Genomic DNA, 11,122 nt, shown 5'->3' on the forward strand with positions numbered 1-11,122 from the left:
AGGTTTAGTAGATAACTTAGGTCAACATATGCTAAGGCTGTGGGACTGTGGGACTGGAAAGTGTCTAAGACTAAATCTGTGTATCAAAGGATGAGAAAAGAAATCTAGAAATGCAGCAGAAAACCCAAGAGACAATGGTACAAGCTCACATGGAAGCCAAAGAGCAGAGCATTCTGAGGCAGAGGGGGCCAAGCTGTTTCCCAACGTGTGGTGACTGCCATTGGTGATGCTACAAGGGGAAGAGAGGGCAAACATTTTTAATAGTAATAACTATGTATTCAGATTCAAGATGGCGGAATAGGGCTGGGGATAGAGTTCAGTTGGTAGAGTGCTTGCCTTGCATGCACAAGGCCCTGGGTTCAATCCCCAGCACCACAAAAAACAAAGATGGCGGAATAGAGGAGTCGGCATTCTTTGGCTACTCTGCAGCATGAAACCAAGAAAGCAGACAGGCAACTTCTCTGCAAGGTGGGTGAACAAAAGAAAAGTGTGTGTGTGGGGGGGGACTTTACTGGAACCTAAAACTGGACATTCAAAACTGACTGGGGACACTGGGCGTTGGATATAATAAAATAAGGATGTTGGAAATAATAAAATAAGAAAAAAAAATCCCCAGCAGTACAGCTGCTGCCACAGCCAGGCCAGAAACTCCAGCCAGAGAGGACCCTCCATGAGTGTAGAGGAGGGATAACGGGATTAAAAGAATCTGCATTTGGGGCAAGCCCGAGGCATGTCTGGGTACACAGTGTTTAGAGACCAAGGAGATTGACCGAAGACTCACTGCAAAATATCTGCGTGTGGGGAAAGAAGCCGCCATCTCTCCATACAAAAAGTGCAGAGAACTAAGGAAGGAACCATTTTGCAGCTGTAGCCAGGGGCCTGGCAACAGAGGAAGCTGATTCCTGGCAAACCTGAGTTTGGCTGGACATACAGGACCAGTGAACACACAGGGCACTACATAGAGGGTATTAAGTGACTAGGAGAAAATCAAACATGGAGAGAGGTTTACACAGGGGGCACCTGCTGGGAGAGATGCATCTGGCTAGGAAATCAGAAGGGTGCGGGTAGGAAATTGGAGACTGAACCAGACACCAGGAAGTGGGGTCTGCAGGGGCCTAGGGGACTAAGAATTGGCTCCCCCATCACACAAGCGGAACCCGGGGGAGATCCCTGGGGTAGAGTCTCCCAGCACGGACTGTGAAGTACCTGGTGCTGGAGGTGAGCTCAATTAAAGTCTCCAGACTAATTGGCATTCCGTGAAGAGCCTGGAGCCTGCCTAAGCCTAAACCCTGCCTCCAGGAACTCCACCTGTGGGACTGATTACCTCTCACTCCAGCAGCCCAGAGGGTGGAGCATCACCTCCAGAAGACCCCACCGAAAACTGCTCAGAAGAGAAGCTGAAAATATTTTGAACTCCAATGGAAAGAATTCTTTAACTTTTCTTCAAGACTTTTTTTTTTTTTTAAATTCTTTTTCACTGTTTGTGACCTTAATGGTACATGGACATTTATGCAGTTTCCTATTTTTGTTTTTCTTCTCATCTCTAGCATTTCTGAAGCCAGTTATTTTACATGGATTTACATGGAATAGTGGAGTCTGCATTCCTGGCTACTCCAGGGCATAGGATGTTTGGTTAGTATATTTTAGTTTGGTATTCTTTTTATCTTATTTACTTAAATACACACACACACACACACACACACACACACACACACACTTTTTAGTTGTAGTTGGACATTTATTTTTATGTGGTGCTGAGGATCGAACCCAGTGCCTTGCACGTGCTAGTACTCTACCACTGAGCCACAACCTCAGCCCCTGTATTCTGTTTAATTTTTGCTTTTTATGTATATTTTTTTCTCCTGCTGCCCTTGATTCTCTCTTTTCTTCTGCTAACAGCCAATCTTTATTGTTCTCTCTTTCCTTCTTCCTTTAATCTTTTACTTCTGTCTTCTCTCCTCCTCCCTCGTAATCATTACTTCCTATATCATTTCTGTTCCCTCCCTGTCCACCATCTGAAAATGTAAACCCCTTTGCAAATTTGCTGTTTTGAAAAATTTTTTTAGTTGTCAATAGATCTTTATTTATTTATATGTGGTGATGAGAATTGAATCCTGTGCTTCACACATACTAGGCAAGCGCTCTAAAACTGAGCCACAACCCCAGCCCAAACTTGCTGTTTTTATTATAGGCAATAACTGATCATATCATTTCTGTTTATTGTGATAATTAACATTGTAGATATCATAGTAGGAACTATTTGGTTTAATGATATAAATTGTTTGCATTGGTTGTTATTATTTGTCTCCCCCTAAACAGTGAGGTATTGGATAAGTCCACAGGGATAAGTCCACAGGGTAGACACTCTACTGCCTCAGATTCATACTGTTAGATGGGTAGAGACACAAACAACATGAAAAAGCAAGGGAACAAATCACCCCAAGCAAACCAAGATATTGCAATAACAGAACCCAATGATACCACAGTGGAAGAAATGTCAAGAGCAGGAGTCTAGAATGTACATAGTTAAACTGATCTGCAAAGTAAAGGATGATGAAAGAGGGCAAATACAAGTAGTAAAAGATCTCTTCAATAAAGACAGAGAGATTCTGAAAAAATAAACAAACAAAACCCCCCAAATCCTTGAAATGAAGGAAACAATAAACCAAATTAAAAGTTCAATAGAAAGCTTCATCATCAGTCTGGACCACCTGGAAGACAGAACCTCAGGCATTGAAGACAAATATATAGTCTTGAAAACAGAGTTGACCATGGAGAGATGATGTTAAGAAACCATGAATAGAACTTCCAAGAATTATGGGATAACATGAAAAGGCCAAATTTAAGATTTATCAGGATGGATGAAGGCACAGAGATACAAACCAAAGGAATGCACAATCTTTTCAATGAAATATCAGAAAATTTTCCAAATCAAAAAATGGGAATGGAAAATCAAATAAATACAAGAAGTTTACAGGACACCAAATGTACAAAATTAAAATAGACTAACATCAAGGCACATTATAATGAAAATGCTTAGCATACAGAACAAGGATAGAATTTTAAAGGCAACATATAGGGGGAAACCAATAAGGACCTCAGCTGAGTTGTCAACCCAGACCCTCAAAGCTAGAAGGTTCAATAATAACTATACCAAACTCTGAAAGAAAATGGATGCCAACCCAGAATCCTATATCCAGCAAAATTAAACATCAGACTTGAAGATGAAATAAAAACCTTCCATGATAAACAAATATTAAAAGAATCCCAACCAGAAAGCCTGCACTTCAGATGAAGTGAAAAAAAAAAAAAAAGTGAAAAACAGTCAAGAGAGGAACTACACCAAAGGAATAGTCAATCAAAGGAGAAAATAATTCAAATGAAAAACTAGAAATAAACCAAAATGACCAGGAACACAAATCATATCTCATTAATAACTTTGAACATTAATGGCCAAACTCATCAATCTAAAAACATAAGACTGGCAGATCAGATTAAAAAACAAGACCCACCTCATAGGCAAAAACATCCATAGATGGAAAGTGAAAGGATAGGAAAAAAAAATCACTCACTTGGATCACATAAACAAGTAGGAGTTTCTATCCTCATACCAGATAAAGTGGACTTCAAGCCAAAGTTAATCAGAAGGAACAAAGAAGGACATTTCATACTGCTTATAGGAATTATGCATCAACAAGACATAACAATCATAAATATTTATGCCCCCAAACAATGGAGCTTCTATGTACATCAAACAAACCCTTCTCAACTTCAAGAATCAAAGAGACCACAACACAATAACACTGGGTTTGAATATTTTTATCCACATATATGAATACAAATACAAATATATGTGAAAATATTTAAATGGACATAGATTTATATATAGTTATTTTTCTTTTGAGACAGATGTTTACAATTTTGGTAAAATACAGGATATGATTATGTATCTGAATATATGAAAATTCTTGGGTAGGATTTTGGTACATACGTGTGTATATATGTATATAAAAATGTATATAAACATATACAGAATATATGTGAAAATATGTATGGATATTCAAAGTAATATTTATAATTTTTGTTTAAAAGTCTCACAATTGTTTAAAAGGTAGGGTTAGGTTTAGTTCTGAGTTAAGACTTTGGTTTAGGGGACAGGTTACTTTTGGAACATATCAAAATTTACATTTATATATATATATATATATATATATATATATATATATATATATATATACTTTTATCTGTAGATATTTTTAAGGTAAGGAATATTGATATATTACATGTGAAACCTGGGTTATGCCTATGGAAATGAGTGTATATAAAGTATCCACGGGTTTTTATGTGAATTTATATCCCCAAATACATAGTACATTCATGTAAAATGTTATGGTCTATATGTACAGAGGTTTCTCTGAGGTATATTGGTAGGTATAGAACTAATGTAGAAATGGTTAGGGTTAGTTTAGGAATTGAACTTTTTTATCCATATATAGGAATACAAATATACATGTAAAAATAGACATGAAAAAATTTGAATATAAATTTGGTTATAGTTGTTTTTCTTTTGAGATGGATGTTTATAATTTCTTTTAGTTATGATTATGTAACTGAATATATATGAAAATGCATGAGCAGGAAAATATGGTTGCTGTTAGGATATATTTATATACATATGAATATATATAAACATAGGGATATATATGTGAAAATATATATGGATATTCAAATTAAAAATAAAATACAAAAATAAAGACATGTATTTATATCTATTTATTGCAAGCAATACAGCATTTATGTAGTATTAGTAACTATACTAATAGTTACTATTTTATCTAGATAGTTACTACACACTAGGCATTGTTCTGTGTGATATATATATAAATCTTCTTTAATCCTCACAATAACCCTATGAGGTAGATATTATGTTATTCTTGTTTTTTTTTATTTTTATTTTTTCCAGTACTGGGAATTAAACCCAGGAGCATTCTACCAGAGCTGCATTTTTATTTTTATTTTAAGGCAGGGTATCACTAAATTGCCCATGCTGGTTTCGAACTTGTGATCCTTCTGCCTCAGCCTCCTGAGTAGCTGGGATTATAGGCGTGCACCATCATGCCTGGCTGTCTTACACCTTAAAGATGAAACAACTGAGGTGCAGAGATCATGGAATTAGTAAGAGGTAGAGTTCAAATTTTATTCCAGGACCTCTATTTTCTTTAAAGTACCTATTTTTTGCTTTAATATAAATTCAGGTAAAAAAATCAATGTAAAATAAATATCAAATAATAGGACAGATGTACTATCACAAAAGTTGTGAAAGTGGCACATCATTGACTGTCACTTGGGAGACTGCACCCTGATTGGATAGTTACATTGAGAAATTATGAGAGCAAGAGAACTACATGGTAGCGAACTATACATAGTGTACACATGCACTGAAAATACTGCTCAAAAGAAAATGAGGATCATAGTTCTCCCTGTCTAGGAGCAGACCAAATGTCATCTTTTCAGTTCTGAGCTATTATCCATGGGACTGATGACAAACAACAAAGCACAAATACAGTATTAACCGTTAACTTTCAAAAATGTGTGTTTACTAGTGGGGGTTAGATTCTTTAAAATTGTCCTAACAGTTTCACTGGGTTCTTTAAATTTGACCAAACTCTTGGTGAACAGTATTACTGTAGTTAAATATATTAAAATCTGTGAAATTATTTTCCTCAATTGCCTTCTGAACATTGGAAAAATTCCTCAGGAATTTTAATTTCTCTTCCTTATTTCTTTGGGCGCCCATGAGAAATACAAGAATCTTTCTTATTGCTGAAATACATCTTGTTTAATGTCTTTCATATCCGTCCCTGGTGTCTTATCTGAAAAAATGGCAGTGAAAATGCTCCTACGCAGAGGAAGGAATAGAAGAGGGAAACCAAAAGAAAGAGAAGGAAAAAGAAATGCACTGGGGAAGGAAGATGGCGCAAACACCTTCTGAAATAAGCCAAAACACAGTGGTCGCGAGGGACTCCCTACTGGGACATATGTTGTGATACCAGGTGTGAGTGCACAGGCACCAGGCAGCCAGTGGCCCCTGTCACCTCTACCCTCTTCCCTGCTGGTGCTCCCAGAGGTTCTCTCTTCCAGGGAGCAACTCCTTGAGGAACATTTGTCCCCAGACCTAGGGAAAGGCCAGGTACCATTCCAGACCCTTGCACCGCCTGCCTCAGCTGTCAATCTTCTTAGTACTTTCTCATGGTTGGATCACGAATCTGTCCATCATATGCACAGTTGTTTTAGGGAGGGAGGAGGACCCAAGATTTTCACGGATCTACTTCTTTATTAAATGAAGAGAACAGGCTCCATCAGAGCCAGGTACAAATGAGGTGAGGTTGACAGTAACAACTCAATCTTCACAGGCTCCTCTGTCCCTTCATGGGCTCGCCTGAAACTCTTCCTCCGGTCTCAGGTGTTTGCCAGGAGCAACATCCTCATCTCTCTGTGGTACCTCCTTTCAGCTAGGAGATGCTGGGATTTTAGAAGATTGGGAGAAGGGTTACAGAATCTCGAGTATAGGAGCAGGTTGATTTTTTAAGAAAATACAACAACAACATCTCTTATGGAAAATTTTAAACATATAGGCCAGGCGCGGTAGTACACACCCTAATCCTAGAGACTCTGAAGGCTGAGGCAGGAGGATCACAACTTCAAAGTCAGACCCAGTAACTTAGTGAAGCGCTAAGCAACTGGTGGGGGGGGGGGCGGGGGGCTGTGCTCAGTGGTTAAGCACCCTTGGTTTCAATCCCTAATACCAAATTTTAAAAAGAAATTTAAAAAAAATACAAAAGATTATTATCGTCAAACACACACACACACACACACACACACACACACAAAAGTAGAGTATAATGAAACCCCACCTACCCATCATTTTAACAATCTACTCAAGTCCAATTTGTTTATCATCTATGTTTCCAATTACTCCACCATTCCCAATTATTTTGAAGAGAATCCTTAAATATTTCAGAGTATGTCTCAAAAAAAAACAATTCTTTTTAAAAACATATTTGATGCAGGAGTTTTAAAAACTAGGTTTTTGCATGCAAAATGCTACACGCACATATGCGCTTTCCCAGGAAAAAGTCCAGAGCTTTTCATCAATTTTTTTTAACTACTTCTTCTTCTTCTTTTAATCATGCTTGTGGGGTTATGGCTGTAGCTCAGTGGTGGAGTTATTACCTAGTGTTGAGAGCCACAACCAAGTCAAGATGGTGCTTGGCATTTTGCCAGAAGAAGTGGTTGAGAAGTAATGCCAGCAAGCCATTAAGATGATAATTAAGTTAAGCTGTGTATAATTATTAAGATAATGACTGATTGCTGTAACTGGATGATGCTAAATTGAAACAAGCTGTGTATTCAGTTGTGTATATAAACCTCTGCTGTCCGGCAATAAGGCGGCTCCTGCTACTTCGGGTGCCCGCTGCTGTTGAGTTCCTGTTGAGTTCTCGGGGAGTTTCCGTGGAGTTCTAGAGAGTTCCTATGGGGTTCAGGCAATAAAGTAGTTCCTGTTTAAACCTACAAGTGGCTAGTGACCTCCCGGTTATTTTTGTGCCCAGCCAGACTGCGGCAATGGGAGTTCCCACGAGAACTCAAGGGGAACTCAGCAAGAACTCAACAGGAACTCAACAGCAGCGGGCACCCGAAGTAGCAGGAGCCGCCTTATTGCCGGACAGCAGAGGTTTATATACACAACTGAATACACAGCTTGTTTCAATTTAGCATCATCCAGTTACAGCAATCAGTCATTATCTTAATAATTATACACAGCTTAACTTAATTATCATCATCTTAATGGCTCACTGGCATTACTTCTCAACCACTCCTTCTGGCAAAATGCCAGGCACCATCTTGACTTGGTTGTGGCTCTCAACAACCTAGCACGTGTGAGGCACTGGGTTTGATCCTCAGCACACATAAAAATAAATAAAATAAAGGTATTGTGTCCTTCTACAACTAAAAAAAAATTTTAAAAAAATCATGCTAGTAGCATCTCCCTGTCTTACTCTCCCCAAAGAAAGAGTGATAATCAAAAGCAAATAATAGGGCTGGGGTTGTGGCTCAGCGGTAAAGCGCTTGCCTACTGTGTGTGAGGCCCTGGGTTTGATCCTCAGCACCACATATAAATAAAATAAAGGTACTGTGTCCACCTACAACTAAAATAAATACACACACACACACACACACACACATAGCAAATAACAGGGCTGGGGTTGTGGTTTAGTGGTAGAGCACTTGCAGAGCATGTATGAGGTACTGGGTTTAATCCTCAGCACCATAAATAAACAAATAAATAAATGTCCGTGGACAACTGGAAAAAAAAACTATCTTAAACAAAAAAGCAAATAACAGCTGCAGCAAAGCAAACCAAGAGCGAGCATCACATTTAGGAGATCACTGAATTTCTAAACTAAAGTTTAAAAAATTATAGTAAAACATCAAGAAAAGAGTCATGGAGGATCAATAATTCTTAAGAAAACATCTCATCTTTTTCACCATTACCACATTATACTCTATGGGGAATTTTTTCAGAAACTTGTTTCTTAGATTTTAACTGTTTAGAGAGCTGTACATTTCAAAACTTAAAACTTAAGAATTTTTGAGGATTCAATATAATCTGCCAAAGTAATAAAAATTAAAGAGCAGCAAGCCACTACTTAAAGGCATATATACAAGGGTCAATATATGATCACTATACGATCTTTCCAAATGGGGCACCAGCCTGACCAGTAAAGCAAATCCATCAGAGGAGTAGAGGAGTGTCAACTGGAACAACATGTTCACCAAGAACATTAATAGCTCAGAAACACTAGTTATGGGTATGGGATTGCTTACAATATTCTAATATTGCAAAATACAAAGAAAAGCATTATTTCCAGAAATGTGATACTAAAATAAAAAAATATTTAGAAGCCATATGCATTGGAGATTAAATTAAGATAACTTGGTTATTCAAGAAAGCAGACATAAAATATACATTCATTTTTTATTTTTCCAAAAAAATCTGAGTTGAACAGCCAAGCTGCATGTACATAAATCAAACCAGGCACGGCAATTAAAAAACAAAAACAGAAAAACCCAAAAACCCAGAACCTTGCAAATTGTTAACAGACTCTACTAGACTATCAACTAGAGGGCTGAACTAGACAAACAAGAAAATCTCTTTCAACACTTGATATCTGATGACAAAAAATAGACGTGACACCGCTTTTCCAATTTGTGTGCTCCCACATGCATGTGTGCCCAGGTGTGGACACTTAGGAGGAAGAAAAAGTTGGAAATGCTGCTAAAACCATTCAAATTACTGAACTGATGTCAATCTGAATGATGTTTCCAGTAATAAGAAATTATGGACATCCTTCTCTGTTAGAAAATACATATCCAGAACAATAAAAACATTATGAACAGTTTGTTATTTGAAAAATACAACCACATAGAAAATATTAAATTTTAAATACAAGCATTGCATTTCTTATCTAAGTGGTTAAATTGAACAGACATTTGTCAGTCACAGCTAAGCAAGAGGACCCTGGGAAGGTGATACTTGGAATCTACTCAGAAGAGATTCCCTCCATCTCTGAGAAGAGGTTTTGTTGTGTTTCAGAATGAAAAACTAAGCAAATGCAAAGCAACCTATGAACTACTCGTTGCTAAATTTAAAGCAAATATGCTGGTGTCACTGAAAATTTAGTCAAGAGTTTAAACTGGCAGGACAACTTGGAGCACAGACTAACCATGTTTTCAAGTGCTTCCAGTGCAAATGAATGAAACAAAATAAAACAAAACCCAACTTTAATGCTACTATTGACATTACAGACTCCAGAAGTACAGGGGATTAAAACCAGGGCCTTCAGCATGAAGCACTATACCATGAGCTATATCCCCAGCCCTTAATATTTGAATTTCGTAAAATTTCAAGTACAGCTAAGGAAAGCACCTCACTGCCCTGGTTAGCTACCTACATTTAAAATTGAACTTTTCTTGTATTTGCATTCTGAAAAAAGCTTCCTTTTTCCTAATTGCTTTTATTTATTTATTTATTTAGGTAGTGCTGGGGATTGAACCCAGGGCATTTTGCATGCAAGACAAGCACTCTACCAACTGAGCTACATCCCCAGCCCCTGCAGATTGCTTTTTAAAGGACATATATCCTGCATTTGTTTAATTCTGTACTTGTTGTTAGTTCTCTGTTAGCTTTCCCTTGCTGTGACAAAATATCTGAGAAAACCAGCTTAGAGGAGAAAATATGTATTTTTGGTCACAGTCTCAGTTCATGGTCTGCTGGCTCCATTGCTTGTAACCCTGTGGCCAGTGCAGAATCATAATGGTAGAACCAGGGCCTGGTGGAGTAAGGCTGCTCACCTCCTGGCAGCCAGGAAGCAGACAGAGCTTCACAGTCACACCCACAGGGAACCTACTTCTAACAAGGCCTACCTCCTGAAATTTCCGCCATATCCCAATAGTGCCAACTGGAGACCAAGCCTTCAACCCACAAGCCTTTGGGGGACATTCCAGATCCAAACTCAACAAGTTCTGAGTTTGAGGCAAGTGTAACAGCATATGGGATGGTGTCAACCATCTCGCATCTAGACTCTCAGACCCCAGGACAGAGGTAGGGACTTCTGGATTAGGCTCACTTGGAAGCAGCAGACACAATGTTATTTCACAGTAAGAGTGTTCCCCACCCCCTTTCTTTTTTAAAATTGGTCACAGCGAAAATTGAGAACAAAAGGCATATCTGAATTTTCTATTTATAATGTAATTATGCATTATTTCAGCCATAAAAATGAAGAAATAATGCTGAAGTCTTGAAACTATTTTTAGGTACATCTTGTATTAATCTAATTCATTCATGTGAGGATTGGGGCACTTTTAGATATGTTGCTTCCAGCAGTATTTTCCATTTAAAGGCACACTTGCCCTTCTTCTAGGGGGGTAGTGACCTGATGTTTAACTCCGGAGTCCCTTGAGATTATGATACTAAGAGAATATTGTTTTTTTTTTTTTTTTCCAAACCAGGCTTTGTAGGTTGCAGCATCATTCATTATCTTTGTATGAATAGTACATGATG

The sequence above is a fragment of the Spermophilus citellus genome, assembly GCF_964194105.1.
Source record: "Spermophilus citellus genome assembly, chromosome: 2".
NCBI lineage: Eukaryota > Metazoa > Chordata > Mammalia > Rodentia > Sciuridae > Spermophilus > Spermophilus citellus.